Source organism: Canis lupus, chromosome 33, assembly GCF_003254725.2.
Source record: "Canis lupus dingo isolate Sandy chromosome 33, ASM325472v2, whole genome shotgun sequence".
NCBI classification, from domain to species: domain Eukaryota; kingdom Metazoa; phylum Chordata; class Mammalia; order Carnivora; family Canidae; genus Canis; species Canis lupus.
In genome coordinates, this window is record NC_064275.1 from 19,235,825 (window position 1) to 19,259,574 (window position 23,750).

Consider the following 23,750-nt stretch of genomic DNA (forward strand, 5'->3'; position numbering starts at 1 on the left):
CAGTGATTCTTGTTTGTTTTTACCATTTTACCATCCTAACTTGCTAATGCTTTGATAATTCAGCCCTTGAGGAAACTATAAGAAAATGTAGGTGTACTTATTAATTAAAACATATATCCATAAAGAGGAGTGGCTCTCTGACAACTACCTAGACAAACTGATCACTGTATGAAAAGTTAATTTCGGCATTAGGGTGAGGTCTGGAAGGTATGCGTTATCTATCTTTGCTATCTATGTTGTCAATTCTCAACTTTATCTACACAAGTCTTTAGCTTCATTTGGGCTGCTCCAAATTGGAATCCAGATGCAGCTATTAATGGATAAGTCAAAAAATAATATCATTTCACTGAAAAGAAAGAAAGAAGCACATAAAATAACAGAAGATAAACAAGGTCTTACCAGTTCCCTATCATGTATGGACTAATTAGAAAAGTTATGCTACAAAGGCCAGCAGTGGCACCTGTGTTCACCTTCTGGGACTATAACATGAGCTCCTTCTGTCTACTACACAAATTCTCTGAAAGCCTAACTGACCAGAGTACAGCTTGTTGAGGAGTATGCATACTTGAATTTATTTCACTCTGATAATCCACTTGAGATGTTTGGTTTCTCAAAAACAATCTCAGTTTTTTTGGCTTTACATTTACATGAAATCAAGTTTTTGCAAACATCTATGTTTGTAAACTGACTCTTCAGCTATGCTATGGAAGCTGAGTTCTGTAAGAAAACCAAGGAGTCCAAGGCAATCTAAGTTTGATGTTTAACCATTGCTAGGTTAATTCCTCCTCTAAAAATAAAGTCAAACTATATATGTTAGCTGGGAATTCAGCAATGCTGGGAAAACATTCTAAACACTTATTGGCAAAGCAAGAAAAGAAAAAATATATTGATATATTTGATTTTCAGTATACTGAAATCAAAAACTAAATACAGGTAACAGATCTGCTTCAACCTGCTGCTCTATGCATTTACAAAACCAAAATGTGGTATCTAAAAATCACTCCTCTATTCAGAATTACTTAACATTCCCTTTCTGTTTATACACATTTATGTCAATGATACAACAGCCCCAGGCATTCTGCTACCAATCTCCCTGTACATGTCCATTGACATCGTCTCTATCAAATTCAACCCAATAAAATTAAATGGAATTAAATAAAGCTGTCTGCTTGAACCTCAGTTTTTCTCATCTCTTATTGTATTGTACTTCTTATCATTTATTTATTTAGCTGAGGCAAAAAGCTTTCCAGACACAATTACATTTTCCTTCCTGGTCTCCTATTGCTTAGTTTTTTTTTTTTTTTTTTTCCTGAGTGATGTAGTTCATGTCAATTGCCAAAATAAATAAATAAATAAATAAATAAATAAATAAATAAATAAATAATCCTTATAATTCTATGAAAATAAAAATGGTATGATAATATAACCGCTATCTCACAGCAGAGAAGACATTTCCAACTGATGTTTACCATAAAATTTTCATCCCATTCCATTAGTTTTCATATAGCAATATCCTCAACTATTGCCTACTTTCAGAAGATTCCAAATTGTAGGAGACAAGTGGGTGGTTAAGTAACTCAAGGGGAAACTTGTTAAAGAAGGGTTTTTGCTCTGGCTTCAGGAGTTAAATTCAAAAACAAACTAAAGAGAATACTAAAGTGTTGAGGATGATATGTAGTCGGCTTCCAGCTTCTCCCCCCACTCCCAGCAAGAGGGTGCCCCACATTTCTCACCTTCATTCTCACATTCCCTTCAACCTGCGCATGGGTTTTATGTTTCCCTTTCAAGGGTGCCCTTAATATTAATTTTAACCTGATTTCATGTGTAAATAAACACTTTGGAGTGAGGGAGAAAATAAGACACACAATGATTTTCTCTGGATTCTCTTTCCATAAGTAACATCCAGATGACAAACGATCTCTCATTAATCTCTTGGAAAAAAAAGTCAGTAAGTTTCTTATGTCCTTCATACAGGATTGCTGTTTGTTATAAATTGTGCTGAAGGACCCCACACACAGCAAACTGAAGCATGTGGCATTTAATCCATCACACAGAAGGATCAAGGATTGAGTCAATACTTCTAGGGCTTCTACCCCCCAACTATGCATTTCCATGGTGCCCATTTCCATGGTGTTTAGACCTTCAAACAAACACATTTGTCTAAAAACAAATACATATGTAGGAAAACAGTTCTCCAGGGCTCTTGCCTTTCAGCTGCTTTTAGTTGACAGATGAGAAGTCAGATACAACATTCTGAAATTGTGATTCTTGGTCTTATATAGTGAGAGAGAAATATTTTGTCCCAGGTAGTGGATCTTTCATGGCTTTTGCTAAATAGGCAAGAGAGTCACAAAAAGAGGCCCTGAGATTTTTATCCCACAATGCACTCTTCCTTGGCTTCCTTTCACCTTCTTTCACCACCTTTCACCTTCCTTTCATTTTGAGGATATATGAAATTATTCTGAATGAAAAACACTATTTTTATTCTCTCTCTTTAAAAAAAGTTTTCTAAGAAGTTTGTTTCAAAACAATTCTATGTATAATATGTTAATATGCTTTCAATACCTTTCTAGATTTCATCAGTCTTACTTATCTTAGAAACATCTGGGGTAATTTGAGGGAAACTGGAGAAATCTCTCCTCTACAGTCTTCCTGTGCCTGAAATTCTATCACTTAAAATTTACAGATGAAGACAATATCCCTAGAAATCTTTTGATTCTTTATTACTTTGGGAAGGGTACTATTTCCCTAAGTACTCCGGAAGGGAATTTTGGTTCTTCACCGTGATGGCAAGCTCAGTGGGAATACAGATGTGAACTTCTCCTTAGAGAGGTAAAAGGTTATAGGGAAAGTCAAAGAATTGACAGAAAAGGTCAGATTTGTTTAATGCCTGGCTTACAGTGCATTAATCCAACCAACCCAACTCCTACATATGTACTTTGTTCTCAGCTAGAAACTATGGGGAATAAAATGACTTCTTTATGTAACAGGTTAGGCCCCTATGTTTTTCAGCTAAAAACATCCTAGAAATGGCAAATTCAAGTTTCCTAATGCATGTGATTTACACTGATATCCTTGAAATACTGATTTAATTACTCTTATCCACTGTGGCCATCAGTTAACGAACATCTCTCCCTGAATATCTCCTTCTAAATATCATTCTTCAGTTAGGGTTAGCCAGTAATGTGACTTCAAGGAGTTCACACACGAAGAAAATAAGTGGGTTTTTCTCTTAAGAGAACATATGTTTCTCCCATCATCTGAGCTAAAAACCAAGGAAGCTGCAACAGCTGGGAAAAGAAGGAAAAGCAAATTTAATTTTTAAAGAAAATAGAAAATAAAAGCAATTTGTCCAATTCCAATGTGTGGTATCTATGCTGATTTTCTCAAGGAAAAGTGCTTATTGTCACCAAAATCCCCAGAGTAACCACAGCTGACACACTTCTCAGCATTAGAGCACTTGGCAACTGGCAATAAGGCCTGTTCCTTTCCCAGGCAGATGAAAAGCCAGGCACTCCCCAAACAAAACCAATGCAGCTTTTCTTGACTCTTCAGCTGCCTTCATGTCTTCTGAACATAGCTTTTTTCTGTGCAGTGGGAAGCTCATAGAGCAAATCTATTTTACTCAAAGCACCGAAATCAATACAATGAATATTTCTATTCTTCAGGCTATTTTGACTAAAGGACCTATCCTTAATGTACACTCAAATGTTGCCACTGCTGATATACACATAATTGTACAAAGATCTGAGGAGTACTGTCAATAAACAGAAAAATAAGTCCTGCTAAAGAATGCCTAAACATGCAAAGGAATGCAAATATAAGCCCTCTACCATACACAAGATCTTTGTTTATACCAATTGCACATGGTCGATAGACGAGGACATGCAAAACACTTTTTAATAAACAAATTGTCATCTTGCATTAGCTTATACCAATAGAATTCTTCCAAGTATTTCTTTTTTCATAACAAAATGTGTACAGATTGGTTTGGTTATTTTTCATTCTCATCAGAGAAAAAAAATCATGTGCCTTAAAGTGTTTCCTCTTATGTGAAAGCAGGAAGCCAATTTCGAAGGCTACCATTTTAATAACAAATGCCTTCATTTATACTTTTGTTAAGAAACAAGCCTATTCCCTTATCTAAGTTCTATGAAAGTCTTTCTACTTTTCTCACATTAAACTACATGTGTGAAGTTCCATCAGTGTTATTACCAATATTTATTCCTGATGGCCACAGCTTTTCTAATCTTTGTGTAGCCATATGTTTAATGTTACATAATCCAGTGGGAATCTCTTTTTAAAAACAATAGAATAAATGTGGATTTTTAAAACTGTGATCCTTTTTTAATGCCAAAAGTAAAAACAAAAGAAAGTTTCCAAAATGGACATTAGATAATATATACAATTCACCTTATAAAAAATGTTATTCATGTCAGGAAGTCTTCACACAGTCCTGCAAATTCCAGGCCTAGGGTGGCACCAAGTTCATAGACACATCAACTGAAGCACGTCCACATATATCAGTAGTCAATCTTACAGAGAATGATTTCATGACACAACACTTACCCTGGTTGAACCATATCTAACTCCTAAATAACAATGATGACTAACAGTGTTTTATTGGATGATGTTTACTTGCTAACATTTCTTGTAGGAGTCTTGATTAATTACCTTTTTAATCTTCGAAAGATTATTCCAAAACATAGTAGTGCCTGAGATGTAGAATTCTTTCCTCTGAACATAAGCACAAATTTGTTGTGGTTAATATGAAATTGCTTTGCAGATCTGACCCCTAACAAGGAAAAAATATGAATTAAGATCAGCATGTAGGTGAAACGTACTAGAAATTCAGGCCATCTCCAGAGAACTACCATCTAATATAAATCACATACTGGTTGGCCATCATCCTTCCACTCCTATACCTATATTTTCTGGGATTAAATGTTACATCAACAACAACTGATAAACACAATATAAATCACAGAAGTCTACCGATTCCTGAACACTGGGATAATTCTGATCCTCACTTCTTCACTGTGTTGTGTTGGTAATAGTAGTAGGAATGTAAGAACAAAATTGTGGCCCAAGTTTTATCTAATTTTGATCCCCCAAAAATAGCCAAGGCTAGAAACATGCAAAAAATCCCAAAACACAGAACAATTTATTTTGTTTAGCTTCTCAAAAAAATAAAATAAAATAAAATAAAAAGAGAGAGAAGAATCCTTCCTCTGTGTCTTAGGCACATCGACTACAGACACCAATGTGCCTCAGTATCTCTCTCTACTCACGTTCACCTCCCAACCCAGACCTCTCTCCTATCCATCCTTCACAAGCAGCCCCCACTCCCATTCATTGTTCTTCTCATCTGTTTTTTTTCTCTTACTCGAATAAAATCCTGCCACTTTATAAGTTATCTGCCCCCTCCTCCAGCCAAGATCCCTTTCCCAGTTGTTTTCAATTCCCCTGGTTCTACATTACCAAAGTCCTGACGCTTCACCAGCATAAACAGAATTCTCAGACAGAAAGGAAGGATGGGACCTGAGAGGAGTCCTCTTCTGTGGTAGAAGAAAGACAAGGGTTACGAGCCCTTCCATGAAAATATGCAGGCCTCGAAGCTTTGCCAACCATGTGCCAGCGCCCTTTTATTATCTTCTCTGCACAACTCCTCTCTTGTCTCATATTTTGATTAGTTTATCAGTCATAGAAGTTAACTTTCAACATACAGGGTAGAGAAGTTAGGATACTCCCTGGTCCCTTTTTCTTAGGTCCATGGGTCTATGTCCATCCCCCAAATGTGAAAATCTATTAAACTCATCTTTCGGTATCTCTGCCTTCTTACAGTCTTCTGATAGCCACAACTTTACCTTTATTTTTAGAGGACCTTTTCACCTTCTTCTAGTCAGAACAGTATTATTCTTATTCATCTTCCTTTTCTTCCCAAATATCCCTCCTCTGGCTTAACCTAACTATGCTACTAGTACAAAATTCATCTTTCTCATTAAACAAGCCCAATCTCTGAGATCCAAAGCACCCAAAATAAGAGCTCTCTTTAATTATTATCAGTAGAAGTGACTTAAACTCATATACATTTAAGCGAGAGATAGAAAGTGTTGTGAAAGGATATATATGGGTCAGAAAGATGAAGTGAATTATTTAAGGTCATAAAGAAGTATGGAATCGAGCTTGGACTTGGCTCAGACCTTCTTTCTGTCACGATCTCTCATTGTTTTTCCCTGTATTCATTGGTTGTTAAATCTTACTACTTCTTATTTCACATACAAAAAGCTAATGTCTATATCTTTGCAACATAGTGTTCTCTTAACCACAAATATATACTCATGTTGGAAAGCTAAGATTAGTCACATAAAACACTAAACAACTCATAGGTCCTTCAGAATATGCTCCAACTTAACTTTCTAGTCTTCCTTTTTGCCACCTGATCCACTGCTTTCTTGCCACAAATCAACTGTACACATAAAGCTCTTATCTCTGCATAAAACTTATTTTTCTTTCCTCTTTCCACCAGGAAAAAAAAAAAAAGTTAAGTACTTTTTATAAAGAGCAAACTCAGATATCATTTGCTCTTGGAAGCCTTCCCCTTATCTGCTCCCTAAAGCTTTCAACATCTCCACTTCCATAATACTTCCCCCACTAGTAGATTATATGTATTACTGCTTTAAAATTCTTGGCCCTTATTAAATTGTGGGATTCTTCTTGGTAGAGCCATGATAAATATTGGAGATACAAGAATTAAAAATATTAACCTTGCCCTCAAAAAGTTTCCAGTATAGTCAAGATGTCAAAATCATAAACTATGGTCCAGCTCAGCCATAAACAGCATATTTCTATATAATTGACTTGAATTATAGTTGTACATATTTGTTGTTGTTGTTATAATCAAGGCTATATTACATGTGGTACATTACAAGTACCCCAAAATTGACTCACAAAAAGCAGAGAAGTAGTCAACATACATAAGAAGGACAGCAAGGAGAAATAAACTATAAAGATGTAACGGGAGGAAAAAAAAACACTGAGTTAATTGAAGTACAGGCTTAATGTAAGAAAAAGCAGCTTAGGGAAAGGAAGTTGAATTAGTTCAAGATATTTTTGGTAGCAAGAGCCAGAAAGGCTACAGTTGCCAGAAATGAAAAAGGGACTGACTATGGAGCAAAGCTATGCTCCAGTGTGCCACTGGGCATTGAGTTCAGTGATTTATATAGTTTATTTCAACTAATACTCATAACCACCCTGTGAGGTAAGAACTGTGAGGAAACAGAGGCTCAAAGCAGTTATGACTTGCTCTGCTAGTCACTGAAAGAGCCAGGATTCAAACTCAAGAAGTCTGAATTCCAAAGTCAATTCTTCATATATTCAATTATGGCCTAAATCCAAGGAGGCTGTGTCCACAAAAATAGCCTAAAATTACTTTATTTTCTCAAAGATCAAAGTCTCAGAGAGATTGCATATGATCCCAAGGCTCTTCACATGGTAATAAAAAATAAATTCATTTTATAGTATAATCAGCTAATAGCATACTTGAGATGAAGATACCTTGGAAACCATCTAGTGCAACCACTTATTTTGCAAATATTGAAGATACTAATGCTATCTAATTGAATTATATAGATTACTAAGGAGAAAAGTTTTGAGAAGGAATAAAGTACAAATTCTTTGTTCCTAAAGCTGAAGATCATGAGAAAAATACCATCTTATCCTGTGTAGGTGAGCCCCATAATGCTAGACACTTTTTTTTTTTTTTTGAATAATTGTATCTCCATTATCCAGGACTGTAAATGGTGGCTGTTACTAGCACATGGTACACATTTTACAAAAGGAGGTGCCCAAATAATATCAGTTTCATGAAAGGATGAGTGGGTCTGTGTGGGAGAGTGTGTGTGATGTGGGTGCAAGAGTGTAATTAATCAGGAGTTTGAACATATTAGTTGGGTATTATTAAATTAAGTTTTGTCTGCCATTGGCTCACATCATTTTCTCCTTGAAATTTTCCAACATCTTCAATGCCTTACATAGCAAGATCTTTGCTTTCAGATGACTTCATCAGAAATCAAGAGTGTAGTATACCACCAATGAATGGAATTTGCACAGACCTTTGGGTAGAATCATCGGGAAAAATTTTTAAACTTATCAAGAAATAACTCAAAAAGATTTTGATAAAGTGGTAATATGAACATTTCCTCTTTATCTTAGTTTTTGGGGGGTGGGGAACACAGAAGCAATGTTTCATTTCTAAAACCATGTTCCCATGAAGCTGAGCAGAAGGACTGCTTATAACAGAATTTTCCAGCCAAATTCTCAAAGGGCCCCCAACAGGCTTTCTCAATTTGTGGGCGCTGTCCTCTCACAATCTATTCCTTTCCAGACTCTCCTTGGAAACCAAAGATTTATGTCATTCTCTTCATATTTTAAAAGGAAATTGGTCCTGGTTAAAACAAAAATGAAAACTGAAGGCCTGTCTTTATTCCAAATACCAGTGCTGTCTGGACAAATGCCTCATTAATATGCCCTATTTTGAAGACACCACCAATGACTTTGCCTCTGCAGGAGTCTTAGCATTATTTGGACAATTCCAGAAATCAAGCTCACTACGGGCATTTGTAAAGATGAGTTGTACTTAGGCAGAAGCCTGAAAAGGAAAAGTAAATAAACCCCGGGTTGTAAACGGGGAAGCAGACCCTCCTTTTGATAAATGACTTATAAATCTCCTGCTCAAATTCCCGAGTCAAGGAAAAGTCACATGGCCTGAATGCATTTCTTTTAAAAAATGAATATTCACTTAGTAATCCTGAAATGCTTTCTGCTCTTTGAATACATTCAAACAAGTAGGTATCGTAGCATTTCACTGATAGCTTATCAAACCACAGAATAGAACAGGAGGAGTGAATAAAAAGGGCTTTCCTAGGGGACCTCCATGGTCATTGTTCTATAAAAACATATGAACATATTGCTATAAACTCATCTTCACAGGAAGTCACCCAGCTAATAAGCACAGACCTGCAAGTTAATATTAAAATTCACTTTGATTTCAGCAGCAACAAAGCTGATCCAACTAGGAGCTATTACATAAAACTCTTATTGTCATATTCGTCATCACCACTCTCAGTAGAGACCACTGCCAGCACCACGAAGCCCTCAGTTCACCTCAGGAAATATGCTACACAGACGGCCATCCCAATAACAGTGTGGTGCTGAGATGGCCCTGTTTATTTTATCAGAGTGGCACTCCTTTAATTTTTCAATTCTCTTTATTGATGTCCTCTTTCATGTATAGGTCTATTAGATTCTACTTCCTCTACTGTCCTCCCAGGAATTGGTGCTTGCCAACTACAATAAGTTGTTTTGACAACTTGTCTAGCTATACAATACTCTGTTTCTTTCCCTCTGCAGTCTTTTTGGCTTCAAATGAGTGCCTTCAAAATATAACAGAGACTATCCAACCAAACTATGCAACAGGGGGAAAAACAGCTTTCTATGCGCAAGCACCGTCCTGCCAAAACCACAATCTTCCGTGTGCTCAAAGTTCTCTTTCCTTTCCTCCTTATTTTTATGGATAAATCCCCCCTTGCTATCTTGTCTACTCCTATCTTAATAAGGAATGACTGCCGTGACTACCCCATCAACCAACGCCATTCACCGCCAGCACCTCTGCTCTCCTCGTGTGCTTCAAGAAGAACTGATTAGCACTTTGCATAATTAACCTGATTAGCACTGTGCATAATCAAACTGATTAGCACTTTGCATAATTAAAAAGAAATAATAATAATAACAATAATAAGCACTAAGTAATATCAAAAGCTGTTAGTCCCACAGCCCTTTGGTTACCTCCAAGATGAGTTCAGTGCAGCATTATTTTGCACCTTCACATTGAAATCTTTAACTCAAAAGTCAAGAAAATAAATTAAAATGCTTTCAATCCATTGACCTATTATGATTTTCATATCCATATCGGTTATCAAAATAATCATTCTTGTCCATGTGTGCCTTCCTTAGTTTCAGTCTTGCATTATTTTTATCCATATCAAAATGGACAAGATGTAGATATAAAACCAAATCAATAAAAAAAAATTTGGAATTAAGTTAGAATCAAGACATATGCTTCTTATGTAGCTATAGAATTCTCCTATGTACTGTTCCTGGGTGATAATGAGGTATATGAAAAGAACTGGACAGCCTTTCAGGAACACCTGGCTCTGACATTTACTGTGTGATCTCACTTAAGTCACTTAACTTCTTAGAACTTCAGTTCCCTCACCTGTGAAATGGAAATAAATAAGGTCAATTCTGAAGCCTCAAGGGTTGTTGTGATGATAGAATAAAACAGTAATTTAGGAAGTAAACAGTAATTTAGGAAGGTACTTTGTAAACAATAAGGTTCTGGATTATGAGAGACCCCTTTCTACTTCTCCAAACCTCTTCTCCCCTAAATTTTATTTCCTACCATGGACAACCTTAAACATTGGGAATGATAATAAAATTCTATACTTTCAGTGCCTTGGAATTAAAACTTATAAAATTCTTTTGCATACTTTATCTTATTTCCTATTCAATAGCTGAATGTGATTAAAATTTTGACTTGGAGTTATAATTTAACTTTAGTCATTATTGTATCCATCACAGCCCTCATTTGTGTTTCCACAGAGGTTAAAATCAAGCTGTTGCTGGAAATTCATAAGAGAATAGAAGAAAATCTAGTATGTTTCTATTACCTGGGGACTGAAACTAGGAGAATTCTGAAACTCTGCTTTTCTCCACCCACCATCGCCAGCCATCTGCTCCTGACGACCTTCAAGGTTTTGCTCAATCCCACTTTCCTCCAGGAACCTACTTCAGACACTCTTCAATCCAACCTTCTCTCTTTTTTTCTGGTGCTCCCATACAATTTTATCTGTAACTCTACTGTGTACAGTATGCTATGTTTTAAGTTGGCGTGTGTCTGATTCCTCTGGAAGACTAGGAGCTCCTGGAGAGAAGCCACCATGTCTTTTCACCTGCCACAATGAGTGATGCATATGGTGAGCACATAACACACTCGTTATGGTGGACTTGAGGAAACTGGACACTAAAGTATGTTTTTTACTGTGTACTTACTATGTAACTGCTATATGCAAGTCTGAATGATTGCTTCACTAACTGTTTGCTGGGGACAGTGAAGGTATTTGACGTACACATAACCACTTTACTGACCATTAAAATGTTTAAAGTCTGTCAAGTTACTTTTTATTTATTTATTTACTCAATTATTCACTTAATCATTAAAAAATAGATGTGAGTGCCTAGTAAGTGCTAGGCATTGTGCTAAACATTCAATACAGCATTGAGCAAGCTCATAAAGGAACTGTTGGTTCCTCTAAAGAAGTTTGTAGTCTACATGTATCTTAAAGAGCCTATGTTAGCCTTTAAAAGGCTGGGGTCGAGTAGAATGGAAGGGGAACCTTTGAAGTAGCCAAGATCATCAGTTGCAAGCTACCCACCATGGAGCCATAAGCCTCTCAATCTAAAGGAAAGGAACCCACATAAGCCGTCAGTGTTCCTGAGCCAATCATCCATTTTACAATTCATTTAATTCAAGAAAGAAAATGCTGCTGTGGAGATTATTCAAGTCCAAATGTTCCTGGTGAAGGTGCTTCCAGTAATTCTGGGAAAGAAGCCAATCCCCTAGTTTTATATGTAAATATTTAAAAAACACACACATATATGTAAGCACAAAGGAAAGGTCAGGAAGACGTAAGTCTTTTAAAAATCTATTTTAATAATTTTTTTCTATAACTGTCCACAAAAGTTTGGGCTTTTTTGTAGCCTTACATTTTCTTTTACACAATACACCTGCTTTTTTTTTCCTAAACTAAATATTTCTTCCATCTAATGACTCTCTTTATTAGACAGCATCTAATTTGCATACATTTACATACAATTTAACTGCTAGCTTGTGAGAACAAAGAAATGGCTCTGTATTGTACTGAAGGACAATACTCAGTAAAGGAAGGTATAAAAACCAACCAGCTCAGTGACTGTGTAAGCTCTTTGTTTCAGATATACCAGGCTTTTTTTTTTTTTTTCAACATACCAGTTAAAAGGGGCAAAAATTATTTCATCAAACAATGAAAGATACAGCACTACTTTGTTTAACTGCCCATTTCCTCCCCAGCTTGCTTACTACAATTCAGGGGTCTAACTTTCCTGAATCTACAATTTCCTTTATTAGATTTGATGGATTCAATCCCTTCACATATTTTTGTTTCGAGTCTTATTCCTAAAACAACCTGGGATTCTGCTGTGATAAAGCTCTGTTTCAATGCTAATTTGTGCTGCCACCTGTCTTGTTCCAGGAATGGACGGGGTAGATATGACATCCTGTTCTCCAGTGAAAAATGCATACCCATACCTTAGTAAGAAGAGATTTTACTGGGACTTCTGGTCTTTATGTTATGAACCAACTCTTCAAAAGAAATGGTTTCCAGCACCCACTGGGGAGTAGATGGGAAAAGAGGACCTGAACACAGCAGGTATACGCCAAAGGAGAAATAAAGAGTTGAGTCAACTGTCTCTCCATTTTGCAACACCACCCCCCTGTAAAACTCCAAACCCAGAAGACTACTGAGACATTTAAAAAAGAGAAGAAAAGAAGAAAACAAACAAACCGTAAACCTGGGGTCCTTGATCTTCATTTGAAAATGAATTCCTATACTCTGTGACACAGGGTAAGTCACTATGACTCTTCTCTGTGCCTCTCATCTTTGACGCTTGGAGAGGGAGATTATAGAAAGCAATCTTGAAGAGTTTGTTCAGTGTTTTGTAAATATTAACTATTGAAAACACATGAAATAAGTAATAAAGCTGCGGTCACAACCAATGAAAATAAACACGAGAAGGATTCGAGTTTCTGAAATGCCATGTGTAAAATTCCACAAAAAAATAAAGTATGGTATATAAAAATGCTTCAAAATTATAACAAACGATACAGATACAAGGCAAGATACTAGGACAAATTAAAAAAAAAACATAAAGCCACATATGAATTGCCCCAGAGGCTCAATGGAAATATAATCCATAAATGGGTGCTGGAAGTGGTCATGGAAGATGCATTTTCTTAGAAATATGTTTAATATCATTAGGTGTCCTATTTTCTGCATCTGATAATGCAGATTTACAATTTTAATGACCAAAAGAGGTGTGAACTTGTCAGTGATAAGTGAAGAAATTCTACTACTCTGTGGGGCTGCAGAATGCCCACATGGTTTGGAACCTTCAGCAGCCAAACAGATTGCACAATCTCTACCAGGGATCTTGAAGCATGTCTGATTTTCCACCTGGTGAGAAGAAGCCTGAGTTAGAGACTTGTATTAATGCTGGAGTGCTGGCATAGACCAAGTCTGCCAACTTCCTAACCCATAAGCAATTCTGAATAATGATCCAATAGCACCTAAAAGAAATGATCAGACACTGTCCTTTTAACCTGTCCTTTTAAAATTAGACATTATCCCCTAGGTACCGACTAGCTTCTAGTCCCTATAATGAGAAGAAAGGAAGGTATTGATGATCCTCTGAAAACCATGGCTTAGCTCTAAAACCATCCTGAAATTCCAGGGAAACTGACCTTGACACCCCACACCCCTTGCTCTAGAACAGACAGAGGCAATTACCTCCTGAGGGGTTGTAAGTTTAACATGGAAGTTCTGTTTCTAAGGCTCACTAGATCTCTCTTGTTGATATAAATTTGAGGTTGTGCTTATTTCCCATGTCATAGAACACTATCTGTTGGTACCCGGCACCAGACCTATTTTCTACACTTTAACAGATTAAACTCTGCCTTGTTTGTTTGTAAAGCATCTCTTAATACCAACTCCGCCAACATCACCTGTGCTGGAGGTGGTTAAGATCCACCTCCCCAAAGCATGTTACCACGGTGACAAAGTAGTGACCTAATTTGCACACACCTGCTGGGTTAATTGGGCCAAAATGAAAGATGATATATATGCTCAAAATCCAAAACTGATTTTTTTCTTCAAAATTAAATATTTGATTTTTTTAAATTAGCAGTTTCTAAAGCTAAGTAACGTACTCCAGGTGTGCATTTGCCAGTTAATATACCCTGAATGTTTCATGACACTCGAGGAGCAAAATATATTGAGTGATGAATACAAATCTTTTATGTATTTTCTGTGTGCCATGATTAGTATGAGTAAGTGGTCTCAATCACTGAATACATGGGGTGTGCCTAAGGGGTCAGGCCATTGCCTCAAAGCAAATAAGGACATTTCAACTGTGCCAAGTTAACAGAGTCTGAGCCGTTTCTGAAAATGCAAGTTCATTCTGGAGCTGTGCTCCATAGCCTGTGACAGCCAGCAATATCTCCCAGACAAAAATGTTACTTAACTCTGCTTGACCTCTTCCTACTTCTTTGTACTCATCCTTCTCAGACCACTGATAGCTTTCTTTGAGCCATATAAAGTTACACATCAAGAGCTGATGAAGATATGAGCAGGCACTTGCAGAGACTGCTGGTGAAGCCACAGCAACATGTAAGTGGCATAGGTAAAGGCATCAAAAGCTTGAAAGTTGCATATCTCTGTGACTCAACTATTTTGCTTTTAGTTATTTATCCTAAGTACATAATCAAAGATGTTCATGAAAATGTGTGCACAATGATATTCTTCATATGTTATTTTTAATAGAGAAAAATCGGAAGCAATTTACATGTCCAAGAATAAGAGACTGGCTAAATTATTATAACACATCCATTGTGTGGAATACTATATAATCAATAAAAAAATCATGCCACAGAAAAAGTATTTATTAACACAAACAAGTGTTCACAATGTATTGCTAGTTGAAAAAATCAGAATCCACAATCATGCAGAGTATAATCCTACGGTTTTGTATGCACGCATACATACACACGTCAAAATGTTAATATTGATCTTCTAAGTGGGAATAGTAATGTCAAGCGTGATTTTATTGTCTTTTGCTTTTTTGTGTTTTCCAAATAGTTTCACCATGCTGGTGTATTACTTTTATAATTGAAAAAATAAATACTCTATTAAAAATAAATGGCAGGAAAAAGTTAAATTACATTTCCTGATTCCTCTCCCTCACTTAGATTTCACATCTCATCTGGCCTCACCTCTCTTCTTATCAATTTCAGTCATGAATAGATGTTAAACAGAGTAATATTCTTTTATTACTAAATATTCCACTTTTCTAGCTGAATGGATCCTTTACTTATTTACAAACTTGACAAAAATGTCAGCCATCAGAGCCTGGGTAGTCTCCAAGTTGCTTCTTAAGCTTAGAAAACCAAATGAAGTAACTGCCCTTGCCCTTCTGGAATGAGGATGACTTGAAGTGAACTTTTCAAGGTACAAACGTATCTATTTATCACCTGGCTATTGCATCCTGCTTAAATTACAACATTCACATTTTGATTTTATTTGTAAAGTTATAAGGTCTTACTGATAAGTAAGTGCTTCTCTTAAGTAAGTAAAATTAACATTACCATATGAACTGGAATTGCTGTTAAAAGTATCTCGCTAGGGGTTTGATTTATTCTATGATGCTTTCACTGATTTAATCATTGCTTAGATTATCAAAATACAATAATTTATTCTCATAAGTAAAAAAGTTTCTTGGGATTTTCCTATGTCATAAACAATAGACATCAGTGATTGATAAATAAAAGAAAAATATGCCAATTGTGACATCTCAGTTTTTATTCCAGCATATATATATATATATATATATATTTTTTTTTTTTTTTGCCTTAGTGCTTTGTTCTTGCTAAAAAGTTCATGGGATGAAAAATGTGATTCTTTTACATTTCAAGTAATGAAATAAAGTTTATTTTCATGTCCCAAAATAAGTGTTATTAAATATTTTTAAAATATATAATACATGAAAAATATATGGGTAATTTTGTCATGAGTTTTCTATACCACAAAGGAAATGACTGATAAATACTAGTCTCATAAAAAGTCTATAGTAAAAGTCAAAAAGCAAATTAAAAACTAAAAAATAGTTCAAACATCTCTTACATAAAGTTTTATTTTCTGCTGATATACAAAGAGGTTATACAAATCAACAGAAGATTAAAAAGAACCTCTATAGAAAAAGTAAAGAAATATTTAATAGCCAATTCACAGAAAAAGAAATATAAATGGCTAGTAAAATCTTTAAACATGTTTTTAATCCAACCCATAAATAAAGAAATGTAAATCAAAATAACGATAGAATATCATTTTCACTTTTCAGATTAGAAAAAAGATGTTAAAACTCAGTTTTGGTGAGGCTGTGGAAAGCAGAAATTCTCATACACTGTTGTATAGAAGTGTATATTAGACCATTAATGAGGCAAAAGTTTTAATAGCTGTAAACATTTTAATTATACAAATATTCTAGGAAATTATATTATGTACATTAAAATGAGTACAAAATATATTTAGAAGGTTGTTTATTGCAATATTTTCTGAGTAGAAAAGAAACTGGAAATAACCAAATGTCCATAAATTTGGCAGGGTTAAATACATTCTATTATATCTATAAAATGGAAATATTAGGCAGCTATCTAAAAATAAAAGATGATATAGCATAATACTCTATAGTGTAAATACCATAAAAATCTCTGGGATATGGCATTAGAAAACAAAACAAAATATAAAGATAACTTTAATGGTATGATTATCTCTTCAATTTTATTTGTCTTTTCCTTTCTGTTTTTAAAATGGAGGTATCTTGGTACATTTCTGTACAAATACACTTGAAACTGTTTATCTCTGGTAATAGCACTATAAGTTGGTGAAGAAATACTTTTCATTTCATATCCTTGAATGCCTTTTATTTTCAAAAGTTTTTTACAATGTGCATGTATTTTTAAGATCAAAACGGCAAAGACAATTGTTCAGTATAGTGAGAAATGGTAAAAAGTACCCTCTAAGGAAGTAGAGTACCTCATTACTAGATCCCTCACTTGTACTTGATTGCACCTATTCACTGTTTCCATTTCCTCCTCTGTAACATAATTGAATTACACTAGAAAGGTGGTATGTAAATTATCTTATATATCTACAGGTTATAGTTTTATGTCTTAAGAATCCATTATAGAAGAGTGGAAAAACATGTTTGAGATTTCAGTATCTACTTTGAACATCTATAGTTACTACAATTAACAAATCTCTATTTGGTACTTTATAGACAGATTGTAGTCATGTCTTTATGGTGACAGAGAATAATGAATAATGCTGAAAAATTTGACAAGCTGAATAAACTAAATATGCTCATTGTCCAAGTAGTGCTTCTGGGCCTCAACAGGTCTCAAAGTTTTGAAACATGCCAAACAGGATTGATCCAGAAACGTATTTCTTATATACTTTACTGCCAACTTCTAACCTTGGCCCAGGTATTTTCTTGAATTTACCCTTGATATATGATATCAAATACACAACTTGAGTAGAACAAAATGTCAAAATGGTTTATAATTTCAGCTATATATTGCCATATGCACTCTTTAGAAGTTTGTGATATTCTAAAACATTTTAATGCATGCTCTCAAGTTATAGGAAGTGCTCTGAACCTTTTTAATTTGTGCTCCTTTAAACTTTGATACGATAATTACCTTCTTCCATTGTGACTTAATATTCTTGTCATTTGGATTGTGTTTTTAAAAGCAAAACATCTCAAAAATAAAAGCAAAACCTCTCAGTCACGGTTTGGATGACAAATAATATGTTCACTTAAGTTACACAGTGGAAATTTCACACTGTGTTTTCTCTAGGAAAGTAGTTTGTTCCTCCATTTCTGGCTTCCATGATTGTGACAAGAACAGAACCATGATTCAATGGTATAACTGATAATAATGTTGTGTTATCAATTGCATCATAATTTGGTTTATAAATTGGAATGAAAGTAAAGCCTATTGAAAATTATATTAAGAGACTTTTTGGTTTCTCTAGTGAAAAAAAATTAAGCCCTCTCATCTAAAATCTTAATAATTTCTGAAAAGGTCATTTGGCTCCATTTTTCAAATGCCCACGGTGGACTGTCTACTTCCTTGTGCATTTTTTCATATCGTATGCCTGGGTCATGGTAATGCTGTCATCTGTTACAGCAGCAAGCAATAAGAAAATAATAGTGCCGTGAGTGCAATGTTGATTAGACACATTAAACTCAGGAAAATTCAATCAAATCTCATCAATTTCAATAATTTACCACCACACGTCCTTGTCTAGTTAGAGATAAACAATTTAATTTTGAATGAAGCATTTGGAGAAGTTTCTACTTCAGAATGAAAGTAAAGATGAAAAGATGAAAAGAACAGATTCTCTGCACTCACCTCAAATGGAAAGTTAACTACATATTCCTGAAAAGTTCTGTGCTTAATCTTGGCCTGCCATGAAACTAATACTTAAAAAAATAAATAAATAAATCTAAAGTTTGACCTTCCATTTTCCTTTTACAGCCTGGATACACGGAGAAAAAGGAAAGGGGGTGATATTATTCCTAGAAAACATTATTTGCCAAAGAGGGAAATGATGATTCAAGAATCCCTGTAGTTCTACCAATCCCTTGCACCAGAGTGGCAACGGAATTGATGAGGACAGCTAAGAGTAGCAATGAATCCAGTCTCTCTGTGGCCAAATTAATTTTGGCTTTCACAAATAATAAGTTTGTTCAACTTTAGGGAGATACAGTTGAGCATCTTTCGTTCATTTCTGAATGCCTATTATTACTGTGTTTACTATCAAGATAAAGAGGAGCATCAACTGGTTGTCCCTGAAGCTGACCTCCTAATTGTACATTGTTAATAGCTAACAGACAGGGCATGCATCCCCTTGTCCCTCTGTTCTAATACATATATACTTTGGGGGCACAATCTTGAGCAACCGGTGAGAATACAAAGATCAAATTTAGATTAATTCAGTTCTGGTATTATTTCCTCAGAAAGCCCACCCTTGACCACCCCACAAGAAAACTCACCTGTAATATCTAGTAATCATGAGGTGGAAATGACAAAAAAAATGCTTCCAATTCTATCCCAATTCTTTTAGGAACGGTTCCCTCTGTCAACTCCTACCGTAATAGTAGTCTACTCCTTATATGAAACAAAAAACACTTTGAACAACCTCAGAATCAACTTGGGAGAAGTACAAAAAAAAAAATGGAGGTGTTTCATTTGGTCATAGCTGAGCTTCAATTCTGTTAGTCAATAACTGGCTACATAAAGTTTGAAATTGACCTTTCTGAGCTGAGCCCTGCTTTTTCAGTCTGATTCTGGAACTTCTGACTTCCAGTTATCGCTTAATGGAGGTGTATTTCTATAGATACCCAGATTCATAATTCTCTAATAAAGACCTTGCCTATGCTAAATACAGAGAGATAAGTTTCATGGTTTCAACAGCTAAAATCTAGCACAACGTCTTTGTCATTCTACAACACTAAATTTCAGGTGCATACATGGCCTACAGAATCTAAAGACCATTATGAAAAACTTTTCTGTAACTAATGATTTAGTTTATAAACTTTTTTAGAAGTTTTATGTACTTCACAAGATATTTGGTATCTTAATACACACGGCTTCATAAAAAAGCCAAAGTCAGGTTTGAATTTTGCCCTGCATCTGTGGAGTAACTGTAACCCTGTTAATCACTACCTATTCTATCCCCCAAGTTTAATATTTATAATAAAGAGAAGTTTCCAATAGTTTAAAAGACTATGCAAGAGAATGACTCGTGATTCAATTAAATCCATAAAAAATACTAAGGTGTTAAGGCAACAAGTATTCTATCAATACTGAGCAGAAAAACTGTCAAGGACAGAAGCAAGAAAGTATTAATATGTGACTATGTAAGTAAGCCTTCCATAGATATGTAGATATTTACTATAGAAAAATAAGGTTACTCTCTATAGTAGGTTGAATAGTGTTCCCCACAAATTCATGCCTTTCTAATTCCTCAAAATATGGATATCATTAGGAAATAAGGCCTTTGCAGATGTAACTAGTTAAGGTTCTTGAGACAAAATCATCTTGGATTTAAGGTCAATCCTAAACTCAATGACTGATGTTCTTATACGAAAAGGAGAAAACAGAGAGACACTGACAGAGGAAAAGGCCATGTAAAGATGGAGGCAGAGTGTGAGGTTATACTGCCAAAAGCTAAGGGATACAAGGGGCCACTAGAAACTATGGCAAGAAAGATTCTTACTACAGCCTTCAAAGGGAGTATGGCCATTCTGGACCTTGCTTTTGGACTTCTGGCCTCCAGTACTATGAGAAAATAGATTTGATTTAAGCCAACCAGTTTGTGGCAATTTGTTACAGCCTTCCTAAGGAATTAATAGGCTATCTCTGTACCGCAACAAAGTTGAAGCTGACACAGCAGTTCCATAAGTGTAAATGGTGACCTCAAAGTCTCCGACTGATAGGAACATTTAAGTATGGAAAGATCAAAGAGAAAACTTACTGGGAGGTTGCAATGAAGTTTGCTGGTAGTAGTAAATCAACTTGAAAAGGGATTTGGCCCTCTGTTTCGCATTGTTCCCTCTTAAATCCTATAGATAGATGCTATCACAAAATAATGTAACCTCTTCTAATCCCATGCTTTCAAGAAAGTCAAAGACAGGTCTTAAACAGGTATCAGTCTTTAAAAAATATATACAAAATTTTAAATAAATACTAAAAAAAGAAAATTATGACATTTATATTTTTTAGAATCCCGAGCGAAATACAGACTTAAACAATTAATAAATATTTTATGATGGTACATGATCAATAGCAGAGGGTATTCTTAATATCACTTAAGCGAACACAGTTTAAGTAGGCTCCATGCCCAGTGTGGAGCCCAATGCAGGCTTAAACTCACAACCCTAAAATAAAGACCTGAGCTGAGATCAAGAGTTAACTACTAAAGACTGAGCTACCCAGGTGCCCCAAATGAACATCACTTAAATCAGTAAGCAAATTAAAAATTATTGATGTTGTTGAAGAATTGGATTCAAAAAGTAAATATGCCCATTTTTGATTAATGGAAATTATGACATCAAGTGACAAATACACAAGGGAAAAATAAATTTTCTTTTGGCCTAGAGTATATCCTATCCTGACACTGGTAAAGATACTAGTAAGCATGCATTACTTTGCTTGAGGCATCATATCAGCATGATTACGAATTCTGTTTGTCTCTTAATACTCAAAATGAAACATTTTTTAAAGTAATACTGAACTCAGCTATACAATTTGCTATATAAATTTAAGACACTATTAAAGCAACATTTTTAGGTAATTTCCAGTTTACTTCTTTTTTTCTGTATACTGCATTATGTTTCTTTACTTACTTAAATCTCAAAATTCAAAAGACCCTAACACACTTACATTTTTTATCTTTAAAAAGTTATGACCTATAGTGCAATCCTATTTTGATCTTTATTTTTTAAGATTTTATTCATTTATTCATGAGAGACAGAGAAAGAGAGAGGGAGAGGCAGAGACACGGGCAGAGGGATAAGCAGACTCTATACAGGGAGCCCAACGTGGGGCTCGATCCTGGGACTCCAGGATCATGCCCTGGGCCGCAGGCAGGTGCTAAACCGCTGAGCCACCCAGGGATCCCCTATTTCGATCTTCTTAACAAAAACCAACAAGAGCAAATAGTGTGAAAAGTTCAAATACTTTAATGAAAATATATTTTGAATGATAAAAGATCTATTCACACATTTTACCCTAAAAACACAGAAATGCATATATTTAAAAAATTAGAAATTATTTTTAAAAACTCCCTTAAAGAGGTCAAAATCATAAGGATGGCACATGTAGATATCCATCACTAAATGTTATATGTTCAAAGAAGGAAATACTGAAGGAATTATCCTTATAGGAAACAGTATAGATCAATTATTATTTTTTCCTCTTCTTTTTTTAACCTGAGAGATGTGCAGTAACTATTAGTAAATGAAATTGTTTCTGTAGTTAATACATTTTAGTTAGCCAAGCCAACCTTCTGATCAATCTTCTAGTCACCAAACATTCTAAAGGTGGGAAAAAATGGTTTTAACAACTCAAAGATGAGTCTATTTATATTCAAATTGTTTTCAGAGACATTGGTCTCCTAACACTTTAATAGCTCAGCAAGATATAGATGATTAAGGTATTTATATAATCAGATGGAAAGTGAATACAGTTATGTCAATAGCTAGAATAATTTCCACTGAATGAGTGAATGAATAAATAAATCAAACATAAAAAGGCAATGTTTAAAATTGATCAATATAAAAAAATGATAATATAAAACAATTATTTTAGATATATAAATTATTAATATCAGATAATTATACTTCAAAAGAAAGAGAATTTTTTTTTAAGATTTTATTTGTTTATTCATGAGGGACAGAAAGAGAGTCAGAGACATAGGCAGAGGGATAAACAGGCTCCCTGAGGGGAGTCTGATGCAGGACTGATCCCAGGACTCCAGGATCAGGACCTGAGCCAAGGCAGAAGCTTAACCAACTGAGCCACCCAGTGCCTGAGGAATATGTAACAAAATTCTTAAATCCTAGAGTTAAAATAAAAGTCTCCTCCAAAAATAAAAAGTTAAAAAAAATTAAAAACTTAAAATCTCCCAAATTAGTGTTGAGAGTGCCACAGTATTTATAAAAATAAAAATCAGGTTTTGAAAAATCGTTGTTGCTACATAAATTTATAGAGAACAAAATCATCTTTGATTCAGCCTCAATTTTAAATATAGAATATTGGCAGTAAGAAGGTGCTCCCCAAACCGTCAGGTGAATTATATACTGTGATGGGAAAAAATAAGAACCTATAGAAATGTAGTACAGCCTGATTCAGATAGGAGAAGTCTGTGAAGTTCTCCCTGAGAAGGTATTTTAAAATAAACAACAATATCGCACTTTATGGAATTTGTAGTCTAGCAAAGAAGAAAAGCGTTCAACTAAAAATTACATAAGCACTTACATATTTACAACTGAGGACTATTCATTATCATTGATAATCACACAATTCCATACTTAGCTCATTTGTTGATACGACTCCTCAGCCTGAAAATGATCTCCTTTCTCCTTTCAAGTGTCTTATGTCCTATGTTTCATGTTATTTCAAGGCCTAGTTCAAGTCCCATTTCTTACTTGCAGCTCACTGAGATGTCTCTCTCCATGGACTATCTTTATTACTTAATGACTTATTCAGCAATAGTAAATGAGTTTCATTTTACATCCAACTTCCATCAATTGGTAATGATTGTCTAAAGTGTTGTCTTCAGGAGGAGTTTTAGATCAAGTTCTAGTTTAGTGGCAGAGAGAACCATAATGGGTTGGCGATGTCCTTCATGGGCACTGAGGGGGAGCAGGACATATGGTCCAGGGCAGTCGTTTTACAGGAGTGCCGTTATTTTCACTTTTACAACATTCATTTGATACCAAATTCAGGTCTACGGGATGCATTTAACACTGAGAGTGCCTTATTTTATTTTTAAATTTATATCATGTTTCTTCAGGAATCCCATAAGATTCCTACAATCAAGGACCATATATAATTCTTTATGTCCATGGCATCTAGGCATGCCTTGTAAAGTAGGTATCTGCTGATGATAGTGAAATGACTTTTTTTGGCATTCACTCTTATTACTATTATTCACAAACTCATCTTGTCTCTTGGTTTCTCTCAAAAGATTATCAATGCCAAAAGCATGTAAAAAAAAAAAACACTGTAACATAAACATTAAGTAAAT

The 23,750-nt window shown here is 35.0% G+C and overlaps 1 protein-coding gene across 32 annotated transcripts in view; it reads right to left on the reverse strand.

The window, feature by feature from the left end:
- Nucleotides 1-23,750, reverse strand: part of ZBTB20 (zinc finger and BTB domain containing 20) — a 773,610-nt gene that overhangs the window by 535,566 nt on the left and 214,294 nt on the right. Inside the window, exons 8-9 of one of the 32 annotated variants that reach the window (XM_049105214.1) lie at nt 5,482-5,558; nt 4,675-4,795 (exon numbers count right to left, since the gene is read on the reverse strand). The exons of the other annotated variants lie outside the window; for them this stretch is intronic. The gene's annotated coding sequence lies outside the window, so the exon portion shown is untranslated. The remainder of the gene's footprint in view (nt 1-4,674; nt 4,796-5,481; nt 5,559-23,750) is intronic. 32 annotated transcript variants of the gene reach the window in all.